This window comes from Muscardinus avellanarius (assembly GCF_963383645.1).
Source record: "Muscardinus avellanarius genome assembly, chromosome: 7".
NCBI classification, from domain to species: domain Eukaryota; kingdom Metazoa; phylum Chordata; class Mammalia; order Rodentia; family Gliridae; genus Muscardinus; species Muscardinus avellanarius.
This window is the reverse complement of record NC_137793.1, coordinates 13,547,898-13,561,000: the sequence shown is the minus strand read 5'-3', so window position 1 is coordinate 13,561,000 and position 13,103 is coordinate 13,547,898.

Sequence of the window (13,103 nt, the reverse complement as noted above, 5' to 3'; positions counted from 1 at the left end):
CCTATTAATACTATTGTTATAGTAACTGCATCATTTCAAATTTTACATTTAGACCTTTGATCTGATTTTGGTTGATTTTTGTGTACAGTGAGAAGAGGGAACATAGTTTTCCTCTTCTGCACACTGCACATGCACATCAAATTTTGGAAGCATCGGTTATTAAAGAATTATTTCTCCTATGTGTGTTCTTGGTACCTTTGTCAAAAAGCAGTTGGTTTCATAAACATGGATTAATTTCTGGGTCCTCTATTCTGTTACACTAGTCTATTTGTTTTAATGCCAGGACCATGCTGTTTTTGTTAATAGAGATTTATGGTATGTTTTGAATTCAGATATTGTAATTCTTCCAGCTATGCACCCACACACACAAAAATATTTAATTATGCTAACAGTAGTAAAACTATTTGAAGTAAAATTTTCTGAGTTTTGTTAAAATATCTTGGGAAGCAAAGTGATTTTTCTGTTTAAAAAGTCCTAAATACCCACCTTGCATAGGAAATGTAGGGGCCAAAATCAAAACTACCTGAAAATGACTTTATTTCAGAGTTTTTCAGTTGAAATCAGCAAGGGAAAAGCAATAGCTCAATGCTCTAAAGAGGACAAAACGCTCAGGAAGCAGAGGTCAAGAGCCACCAACATTAATTTTCTCCAACTTATCTATGCTGCCCTGGGCCAGTTTGGTAGTCATATTCCATCTCCATGAATGCATGCATTAAGCAGAAATAAAACTCTTACAGTATCTTTTGGTCATGGCTATATTGCACGAACATATTTCTACATCCCTAATATGGCTTTTAAATCCAAGAAACTTAGTAATAAAAGCTTTTTAAAAGCTTCAAATTGGTGATAATAATTCATTTACAAACTTAGTTGGTGGTAAATGTCACATTTAAAACTCATTTCCATGGTGTATGTGTAGGCTTCAGTTCTAATATGCAAAGCACTTCATTTGAATTTAATTTCCCTATGCTTATTAATCACATAAAATATTGGGAATGGAACCTCAAAATAACATTGCCTCCTAGAGAGGAGCTTTTTCATAGCCCCAGAGTATATTAAGAATTTCAAAATAGCATGAGAAATTATTCCTGTATGCTTACCTATTATACAAAGCGTTTTATATAATAAAACAGTTTACTGCCTAATATAGTTTTGCGGTAGCTATCCTCTTATAAAACAAATTCCCTTTTCACTGATAGAAAAAGTGGCTGAAAAACAAGATGAACATAAATCAAGGTACATTCATCTCAAGTTTCATATGCATTTAACGTGTGTGTGTGTGTGTGTGTGTGTGTGTGTGTGTGTGTGTGTGTATGCATGCATGCGCAAGGAGAGAAACTGGAGAGAAATATTTTCCTTTGCAGGGGATCCTTTGCCACACCCTTCCTTTCTAAACTACGAAGCTTATCTGATTGGCCAGATTGTGGAATATTTGGGGGACACAATTCTCTAGATACACAGTTGCTATATCAAAGAAGCAACACATGGGCCCTGTGTCAGTAAGAGACATGGTGTAGAAACCAGAGGCAGAGATTTTGGATTAGGAAAGAAGAGCCTTTGTGCCTTTGGCATAAGCCAAGTATTGTAGCTCAGATTCCACTTCTGGAGTTTGAACACAATCTCAAAGGGTACGTGGGTTTAATTTTTATCAATTCTAGTTCTGTTAGGAACTTCAATAAGAGAAAAAAGGCTGTAATTTTGGGCTAAAGCAAAGGATAGCGTTTCAGTATTATATGACCAGAATACTATTTAATAACTACCTCCATTACACACACACACACACACACACACACACACACACACACACAACATCTCATATGTTATCATATTTGCCACTTCCAGCTTATATAAATAGATAGAAGTAGTAATGATTATACTGATGAGATATAACTAAGAAATCAGTAGATAACGGGGCCATCATATTTCAAGGAGGTTAGAAAGTTAAAAAAAATCAGCAATATATTCTACATATAGTTTGTTTTCTACATATAGTTGGATTTCTGCAAGCTGAAATTCTAGGAAGCTTTCTTACTTGGAAATTAACTGTAGAGAAAATTAGTATTATTTGACTGTGTTACCTAGTTATATTTTTTATCTCCAGATAGTACCACCAAAGCTCTAAGCTAGAAGTTTGAAGAGGGAAGACATAGTTTAGGGAATTAGAAGAATTTTTCTTTCCCATTGGGAAGCCGCGGATATACCTTGTTTTGTCATTATGTTGTTAAAGTGTTGTGGTGTTTTGGCCAACCATCAGTAAAGGCCAAAATTCCAGTATGACAGGTCATCAGTGTTGATCTTTCAGGATGAAAATTACTTTGAAAGCTATGCTGTATCCTGCCAATTCAGTGCCACTTAAAAGTTACGGGGACCAAAAATTACTAAGACGTGAAAATCTCCTCTTCCCCTATCCTGAATCTTTTTAGGGGAATATTGAAACAGCTATAGCAGAAAAACAGATACCAAAATTCCATCGACATCAAACTTGTTCCTTAAATGTAGTGTCACCATACAAATATATAGAGCATTAAAAATGAATAACTTAACTGCTATATTCAAGAACATGATCAACTCTGAAACACAATGAAACGAATAATGAAATTCATCCATTAAGTTTGAACTTTAACAGATCAAATAGAAGCACACACATTTATATAAAGAGTTGTATGTTTATATCTACACACGTGATCAAAATGATTTATAGGTTTATGAAAATAACAGTTTTGTGGAGGGAAGTGATCAAATACCGGCTGTATCAATCTAATTTATAACCATAGCTCAAAAATTAAACTCTATTACCAAAATATGTCAGCAGGATATGGGGAAATAAAAGAAAACGGCTATGTTCCACCTTTGTTGAATAAAGATTACAAAAATGAGAAAAGCCACAAAAAGAGATCAGAGAAATATAAAGAACAAGAAAAGCAGACATTCAGAATGCCAAGTAACCAGGAAAAATATGGTCTTCATCAGAAATCAGAGTGAGTGAGGAGGATGTTGATGTTCTCCTCACACTTGGGTTTCTAGCATATTTTAAAAGCCAGGTGCTCCAGTTTGGATGTGTTTTGTCACCAAAGGGCGCATGTGCTGCTGGCTTGGTCCTCAGGCTGGAGGTGTGGAGGTATTGGGATAGTATGGCTGGGCCTGGGAGGAGGTCCTCAGCTCACTAGAAAGGGAAGGCTGATTAATCTACTGGAGTGAGTTGTATTTTTTTCTTGGGGGGAGATACTGGGGATGGAACTCAGGGGCATTATACTTCTGAGCTACACCCCTAGCCCTACTTTTCAGTCTAGTCTTTTTTTTTTTTAAAGAGGGTCTCACTGAGTTGTGAAAGGCCTCGCTAAGTAACTGAGGCTGTCCGCGAACCACGATCCTCCGGTCTCAACTTCCCGAATGCTGGGATTACAAGTGGAGCATGTGCTACCACGCCTGGCTCCTGGAGTGAGTTCTTGAGAGAGTGAGTTGTTACTCCTTCTGGCCTCTCTTTTGAGATGTCATCCCATGCTCCTCCACACACTTTCAAGTCAAGGCAGGTGCGATGCCCTTGAATTTCCAAAACTTGATTTAAGCAAACCTCTTTTCTTCATAAGTCGTTGGCCTCAGGTATTTCATTATGTCAATGAAAAACTGACTGACTGATATACCAAGAGGCTAATAAAGTAAGCTGAGGCCTGGCTGGGAGCTTGGCTCCCCATCACATTCTCATTGAGCTTCTGCAAGCAAGTTTTCTACCATGTTTGTGCCTCTGTTTGCTCAAATGTAATCACAGCACAGGATGTGTTAAGGGTCAAATGACATCATACATAAAGATCACTCATTAGGTTACTGGCACAAAATTAAAACTCACTGGCTGAGTTTCTACTTTGGGAGATTTTCTAATTCGATCTACTCCCATTGTAGACCTCAGAAAACTGAGACACAGAAATAACATAGAAAGCTACAAGCAAGGTAGAGATTAAATAAGATGTGGATTATGTCACAAAGAGGTGGTATGTTCTACCTAACATGCATTGACAATAAGGAATTCTTAAGTCTAGACTTAAGTAAGACCTATACCTGAAACTACTGACAGTCATTTTATACAAAAAGAGAAAAAAAGAACTCAAAAGGCATGAATGTCTGCAGGAGCCAACAGGCTACTGGGATGAGGACTGTTCCAAAGGTAAAGTAGATTTACCAAGCTGCCTGCCAAATCCTCAGGCTGTTCTCAAAGTGCAAAGGTAAGGAGGCTTCCAATCTGATGTTCCAATTCTTAGGGGGGGGGGGAGGAAAGAAAAACAAATCTCCCAGCTATGTCATTGCTCAAGGTGAGCTGAGTTTGCTGGAGGCTGCATTTATTCTTGCCCCTGCTTTTCCCAAATGCACAGGATGGTGCAATGTGGCCTCCCTGTCAGCAGCCCTTAGAGTGTTCAATGAAGCTTCTGCTGATTGTGAAAGCTTTTTCAGCATGGCAGGGAATCACTGCCACTGTGAGCATAAGGCTGTCTCTTTTACTAATATAAGGAAAGCAAATGATCTCTCTTTTTCATCCATAGCATCTTTGGTTTTGACACCAAGAACGAGGACTCTGCAGACAGCCAAAGATAGCTTTGTATCCTCATTCTGTATCTTTAGGGAAGACGTATTAGAGACATGATTAAATTTGTCTGAATCTATTAGGTCCTGTGCTGACTTTGGGACTTGTTTCAGAACATGAAGCTCTGAAACACACATCGAAAATGTAGAATCCTTAGGATTTGGGGGAACTGCCCCAGAGGCCTAAAGAAATCAAGTGCAAGAAAACTATGTCTTATTCCTATATTTTAGGAGAAATATTCCAAATTTCCTCAGATTTTAATAAAGCTGCATGTAAAGAAAATGTTAAGAAATTTTGGCATTAACTTGCCTCACAGAATACTGAATATGAGTTTCTGCTCCATCGCTGAAGTTGCAAAACAGCTATCTATGGTTTGCAAGTGCCTGAAACTCAGTTTAAAGCCAGATAGGAGTTAAAGAGAGTGCATCATTTCTTGATATTAAAAATGTCCAGGGGTGTAATCTTGCTTTATATAGGGCTATATTCAGGCTTTTATACAAGACCAACAAGATTCATTTGTTTTTGCTTTTTTACTTCTCCTCTGCTAAATATAGTCTCTTTTGGTTTTGAGAAAACCTTACCAGATGACGACAAGAAATCCTTTGTAATTCCAATATTACAACTTCTGAGATGAACAAACCCAGGGGAAACTGTATCTCCTACCCAAGTATTCCAGTTCTGGCTCTGACTGGACCAGATTGGGTTATATCCCTCATCCCTCAGCCCATCTCAGTTGTCCAGTAGGTTTCAGCCAGGGGCAGTCTTGCACACTTGGTGACACCTGGAGATAATATTGATTTTCATAAATTAGGTATGGTTCTGGTATCTAGTGGGTTAGAGGATGGAGACGGTGCTCAGCATTTTACTAAGAATTTTCCGGCCCCAAGTTCACTAGTGCTGAGGCTGGAAGAAAACCTGATACAGCCAACCTAATAGAAGATGTCTCAGCCCTGGAATTCATGCCTATCTCTGAAATGGGAGAAGACTATTCAGGCATCAAAAGTACAGAAAGGGAAGGTTTCTAAAGAAAAGTGAAGATGTGTGACAAGAGGAAGGATCTGCTCAAGGCAAACAAAATCTAGAGGTATCTTCTAAAGATATACTAAACAGAGATAAGCTCCCTGTCATTGAAAGGCTTATGCCAAGTCAGGTTCCATGGTAGATATAATCTGGGTTTATTATTTAAGTCTCATCAAATAATGATTTAATTATCATTATGCCCATTTTATAGATTTAAGACATAAGGCCCACACAGCTAAAGGGTAGTGATATGAATCAAACTTGATTTCTTTTTATTTCATATATATTTTTTTTTTTTTCGGGTCTGGAGATGGAACCCAGAGGCATTTGACCTCCAAGATATACCCCCTGCCCTATTTTTTATTCTTTATTTTGAAACAGGGTCTCACTAAGTTGCGGAGGGCCTCACTAAGTAGCTGAGGCTGTCGGCGAACCGCCATCCTCTGGTCTCAGCCTCCCAAATGCTGGGATTACAAGCGTGTGCCACCACGCCAGGCTTGATTTCTGACTTTATAGCCTAAGCTATCTCTACATTATTTTGCTTCTTGTAAAATTTATTTTGGAAGAAAGAAAAACAAACGCTTCCATTATTTTAAAAATAAGACATAAAAGAATGTTGTCAAGTGATTCCTTAGATTTGCCTGGATTCCAATGAAAAGAAATATCTGCCTTATAAAGACATTTCTACATATTCTAAATATGCACGCATACACTGGTTTTCACTTGTACATTTTAGGTCACTGAATAATTCCTTTTTCATTTTACTTGCATGAGTTAAGTTTATTTAGGGGAAAAAAAACAGAAGCCTTTTAGGACATACATTTTCTGACTTCTTGCCTATTTTTTTTTTATCACCAAATGTCAAGTTTCAAACTGCTTGCCACAGGGCAATTGTGATGTACTCTCCTCCTCAACTTCTGTGAGCTGGTAAAATTGTTAGTGATGAATATCTCCAAAAAAGAACTTGTAGCCCTGGATATTTGCATATGCATGTATGTTTTAGGGGTTGAGCATGAGGAATTAATGGCTCCTTTAGCAAAGCATTAAAGCATGACTTTACAGCTGTCTCAGCTATTGCGGTTGTTTGTAAATCATATCAGACTTTAGACTTTGGTCATTTTTAAGCTATTAATTATGGAAATTTCTAAACATACCCTAAACAGAGCATGAAAGCCACCCCATCTACCAATTATTCAGCGTCCGTATCCATCAATATTTTTTATCTTATTTCATCTAATTTCATAAGCTTTTCTGAAATATTTTATTGAAAGTATCAGATCATTTAACCCCAAGATGTTTTAATGTACATCTTAAAAATGATATTTTCGCATATGATCACATACCATTATCACACAAAATAAAATCAACATAAATTCCTTAATGTTGCTTAATATCAAATCTAGATTCTAATTTCTCTAATTGTCTAAAGACTATCTTTCACTATCAGTTTATTTAAATTAGTAGTTGAGATTCACAAAACGTACGGAGTCCTCAAGACTGTTCAGTGTCTTTTAAAATAGGACATTTTCTCCTCTATGCTCACATTTTCTGCCTCTTATTTGTCACCATATCCAGATTAAGTCTGAATTTTCCACTTTGTTTCATCACGGCATACTTGAATTTATCATGGCTGAGATTAGGGCTCAAGTGTTTTTAATCTCCACATTGTACTGTGTCCATTAGTATTAGTATTGTTAATACTTATTCTAGGTCCTCGTTTTTAATGAGTATCACTTCTAATGGTCTTTTAGCCTGCTACTTTATTGTTTACATTCCTGAAATAATCCTGGAGGTACCATTCACCTTTCTGTAGAGAATCAATTTGTACAGAATGAATTTGTACTTAGTAGATATTGAAAACTAGGATTAAACCCAGGTCTTTTCAATCTAAAAAACATGAGTAAGTCTAGTAAAATTTGAATCAAGTTTTATTACATTAGTACAGTTGAAATAATTTGGCTCCAATTTCAAGTTTAAGGAGTGCAATGATGATGATAATGATATTATTGCTAGTAATAATTTCACTGTAAAACTCTGAAAAATCCGAGGTTACGTGTGTTTCAATGTGTATTCCCAAAGGATTTGTGATTTTAAAATATTGTCTTTTAAAACTCTTTGGGGGTGATAAACTAAATTGAGTTGTAACATATTCCTTAAAGTTAGAGTACTGTTAATAAATGGAACAAGATTTTGATTTCTTTTTAATTTTTTCTTCCTTTAATTATTAGAAATTTTTCATTGGTTAATAAATCATTATTCAAATAGTATTTAGAAGTCTTCCCTCAAAATCTATGTGATAATAACCTCAGAGCCTTACAATCAGCTTCATGCCTCTCTCTACCACCTCTCCCAACACGTTCTCTACAACTTTTTACCTAGTTTGCCCTATTATAGTGAATTTTTCAGTTTTCCTTAAATATGTTAAGCAAGCTTCCTCCTCGGTCCCTTTTCACTTTCTCTTTCCTTTGTTTTGGACAATATTTCCTCTAATATCTATATAGCTGGGTCACTCATGTCACCAATGCCTCCCTTCAGATATCAGAGCTGTATCTGGGTGAACCACAGAGCCAGGCTAACTGACTCCACTCCATGCCCTTCACCACAAGAGCAGGCTTTATTCTTTGTCCTTGCATGTATGCATAAGGTAGCATGTGCATACATATGTGTGTTTATGCATGTATTTGTGTATATGTGTGTATACATACATACGTGCATATGTGTTTATTGTTTGACTCTCATAAAAATTCTAACATACAGACTCCAAACATACACTCCATTATGCTTCAGTTCCTATTCAATTTCCATTGACTAAATCAGTTCTGGATTCAGTGTTTAAGGAAAATTTGTTGACTAAAAGAAGTTTGTTAGCCAGATGTGGTGGAGCATGCCTGGTACTTGAGAGGCTGAGATAAAAGGAAAGCAGGTTTGCAGTCAGCTTCAGCAGGTTAGCAAGAACCTCTGTAAATCTTAAGATCCTATTTTAAAATAATAATAATAAAATAGAGCAAAAAGTGTAGCTCAGAAATAGAATGTCCTAAGCTTCAATTCTCAGCAACACACACACACACACACACACACACACACACACACACACACACACACACACTTGGCATAGTCAGGAGGATGAGTACCTCTAGCACCCTTCTGGAGCAGCAGCCCCTGGAGGAAAACCTCAGGGTGGAGGAGATGTGGATCCCAGTCTCTCTGTGTTTCCAGTAGCAGCCTTATCTGATGGTGAACTCTGCCAGAAGATTGGGAAAATACATGTCCCCAGACAGAAGAAGTCCAGAAGGATTTAAAAGCACTAGGCTACACATTCCAGTGATCATCAGCAGATATAGTCTGCAGATGACAGCAGGATTCATACCAGAGTAAGAGGCAGGGTGGCCCTGCTGCCTGTGCTGGGAGACCTACACTGCACTGCACGCCCTCTCTCATTGCCTCCCCCAAGGAGTGAGTACGTGCCCCCAGGATGGAGGAGTGGCAATGAGGCAGGTAGCATTACGTTCCCACCTGTCAGCCCGATCACCACTGGCCACTCCACTGGCAATACAGTCCAGTATGGGCCCTGGACCTCGTCCTGGATTTGGGGGCAGAGGCATGAACTCCAAGAAGTGCAGAGGCCTCTGCTCAATGTGGGGAGGACTGGCATGGCATCCCTGGGCCATACAAGTTCAATCATGGCAGGCTCAGCCTTGCCACTTGGGCCCCAGCTGCAGCAACAGTTCAGCAGTGGCCAGGCTGGCAGAGAAGGCTGAGTACCAGCCCAAAGAAGTACTTCTGGGACTCTGGCAACAGCTTCACTCAAATCAAAGGCGCATACCTTTACCTTCAATAAAGACCCAGGAAGTAGCCCAAGAGATAGCTGTGGCTCAATTTCTCTCATACTAAAATGTGGCCATCATTCCAGCCACTGTTTTTATCATAAGGCAAACATGTTGCCTACATTCTCTTGGAAGGGAATGATTCATTCTCTCTCTCTCTCTCTCTCTCTCTCTCTCTCTCTCTCTCTCTCTCTCTCTCTCTCTCTCTCTCTCTCTCTTCCCCCCTCTCCTTCTCCCTCTCTCTCCCCTCCCCTTCTCTCTCTCTCTCTCTTTCTCTTCCCCCCTCCCCTCCTCTCTCTCCTGTCCAGGCAAATGGAAGAAAACAGCCTGCTTTCCTGGGCACACAACTTTGCAAGACTGTACAACACCTCCCATTGCTGAGTTTGTACCAAGCTACCAACAGTTTTCCATGGCAAATCGCCCTCTCTATGCAGACAACTGAACTACCTTCAAACTTGGAGCCACAGAAGCCCAGAATAGGATGAGGGACGCTCCATAAAAGAAGACTTGTTGCACTATGTAAGAACATCACTCATTTACTGGATACCAACCGGTAGTAGGATTAACAGAAACTAATAAGGAGGAAGTTCATGGATTTCCTCCCAGACAGCTACCTGGGTTTTTAGATTTTATGGCTGGCTATACCTACCTGCCTATTAGACAGGAAGTTGGAACTAGGGAAGGCCATACATACAGGCAAAAATGCTCCTGACTCTTCCCCATAAGCCTAATAATTTGGCTCCCATATATGATGGTTTTACCCTTAAGCCTTTTTTTGTTCCAGGGGGCAATATTAGAGATGTAGAGCAACAGGTAGAAGCCTTAGCCCAACATGTTGCCAAAGCTTTACTACCTGTCCATCTCTTCGTAATAGATAAAACTATCCAGATGTGGAAGGTGGTTTTACAGAACAGAATAGCACTGAATATGTTTACTGCTGCCCAGGGTGGAATATGTGTCCTTCTGCATGTAGAATAGTGTGTGTGTGTGTGTGTGTGTGTGTGTGTGTGTGTGTGTGTATGTGAATGGATGCAGAAGTACATTATAGAAGACCCACTTACAACATGGTCAAACTCAGTAACTCACTGTGCTCCTCTTGGAGACAGGCATTGACCATCCTCTCCTGCATAAATGGAGGATTAATAGTGACCTGTTGCACTCTCTGTCACTGTTGTGGTCTTTGGGATCAATACAATACTCTCTGGGTCAATTGTACACAGCTATCCTGCAGGGGGTAGAGTGTGGGTCACAGAAGTGTTAAGGCTGGTGGTAAGGGTATGATCCCACTTGGTTATATAAGCATGGCTAGGCCGGTCATCCTGCACAGCCACAGTTGTTTATATAGTTATATAAGTTATATAATTATATAACTGATTAAGTGATATATATGTATATATTCGTGTCATGCCGGAGTGGACATGTGCCATTTTGCCCTATATATGGGACAGGTTCTGCAGAATAAAGCTGCTGTTGTTCTGATAGCAATTCTGCCTATTTTCTCTCTGAGTCTCTCACTGCTAAAACCTCCTCTGCAAACACAGATGGCCTCTTTCAGGATCCAACCCTGGTCCCTCCTTCTCAGTGTTTATAAAGAAATTGGTATTGATAGTTCTGAATATGTACATAAGATTGTTTTAACTCTTTGCTTCAACAAGTCTCCCTTTTCCTCTTCTCTCATCCTTTTCCTAAATCACCTTACTATTCTACTGGGTCTCTTTCCTCATTTATGTGAAGTCCCTATTGTTTACTAGTGCCTCTCTAGCCTCTATATATGAGAGAAAACATATGACCTTTCACTTTCTGAGACTCATTTAGCATATTCTCTAGTTCCATCCATTTTCCTGCAAATGACATAATTGTATTCTTTATGGCTTAGTAAAATCCCATTGTCTGTGTATACCACAGTTTTGTAACCCATTCTTCTATTCATGGACACCTTAGCTGGTTCTATAGTTTATCTATTGTGAATTGTGCTGCTTCAAACATGGATATACATGTATCACTATAATATTCTGACTTCAGTTCCTTTGGAAAGATACCCAGAAGTTGTATAGCTGGGTCATATGGTGGTTCTCTTCCAAGTCTTCTGAGAAACTTTAAACTGGTTTCCATAGTTGGTGTACTATTTTTCAAACCCACCAACAGTGTGTGTGAGACTTGATATTCCTCCACTTCCTTTCCAGCATTTATTTGTATTTTTAATTATTGCCATTCTAACCAGGGTTAGATGGAATCTCACCATAGTTTTAACTTGCATTTCCCTGATTGCTAGTGATGTTGAACATTTTTTCATATATTTACTGGCCTAGATGAATTGTTTACTCTTGACTTTTTGAAAAGTCTATCTCTTTTCTGAGAACAGAAAGGTTTAGGCCTGTCATGATTAATCTAGTCTTCCTACCATTTCATATTGAGCACTTGTTCTCTTCCTTAGCATATCACATTTGGATTTAGTGATTCTTATGTTTCTTGAGAATTTTGGTTTCCCAATAAATCACTTTGATTGTTACTAAGCAGAATATCTTATATATTAAAAAATTTTAAGAGTCATGGATGAGAGTCTTAATATTAATGTATTATACATTATATGATATTAATATAATAATATCTTATATATTAAAGAAATTTTTAGGAGTCATGGATGAGACTTTATATATTTTAAAGGGATTTTCAAGAATCATATGTAGGAATTAGTAGAATGATAATTATTTTGAAAAAGAAAGAAAAATAAAATACTTGTGAGTCACTTAACCTACAAGTAAGTTAGAATGTCTACTTGTCTTCGTTCCTATACTAGGCAGAAGGAGTTAGAATATGATTGGTGTTCCTTCCATCTGTCGTCCCTAGAGATGACTTTCTTTTATGCCTATTTAAATACTGAAAAAACTGAAAGCTGAACCAGAACTGACACAAAATTAGCCTTGAATAAAGCTACTCGATAAGACTATATTATGAAAAAATGTGAAACTCACAAAGCAAAAAAGGTGAAACTATATATTATGAAAAAAGATGAAACTCAAAGCAAAATTGCAAAACAGAAATTAATTTGACAAGTCAGAATTGACAAATCAGAATCAGCCTCAGAGCTTTTACAACCAAGATAAGGAAGATACTACATATTAATTAAATTAATAGATTTAAATTACAACAGCAAAGAAAATATATTAGCTTTAGAAGTAGAAAAACTTGTTGTTAATATAGCTTCCTCTACATGCTGTGGGTCTTGGGAAAAGATTCCTACCTCTCTAAGCCTCTGTTCTCAGAAACATTAAATTATAAAACAGAAAACATGGAATCTCTACTGAAGAATCAGGTTATGTCATTTATTGCCTTCCGTGTGTTGTGTATGATTCAAAGTATTTTCTCACTGTCATTTAACCTTTATGCTTATAAACCTGGCACCAAATATACAAAAGGCCTATGTATCACCCTGAGTCTTTAAGTTTTCCCCATAAATTGCCCATTGAAGATTGGCTTCAAATGTATGTTAATGATCTTAGTCTTGTAAAAGCACTCTCACTTTAGATTATATAAATTATATTATTATGAAACAATAACTATATAAAGTAAATTATTATTATAAAGTAATATCTTGTTACTTACAGTTTTAAAATATATCATATAGCATGATTTTATCAGAAATAAGGGCACAAGTTATTGCATAGCTTGTCCACCTATTTGCCTTT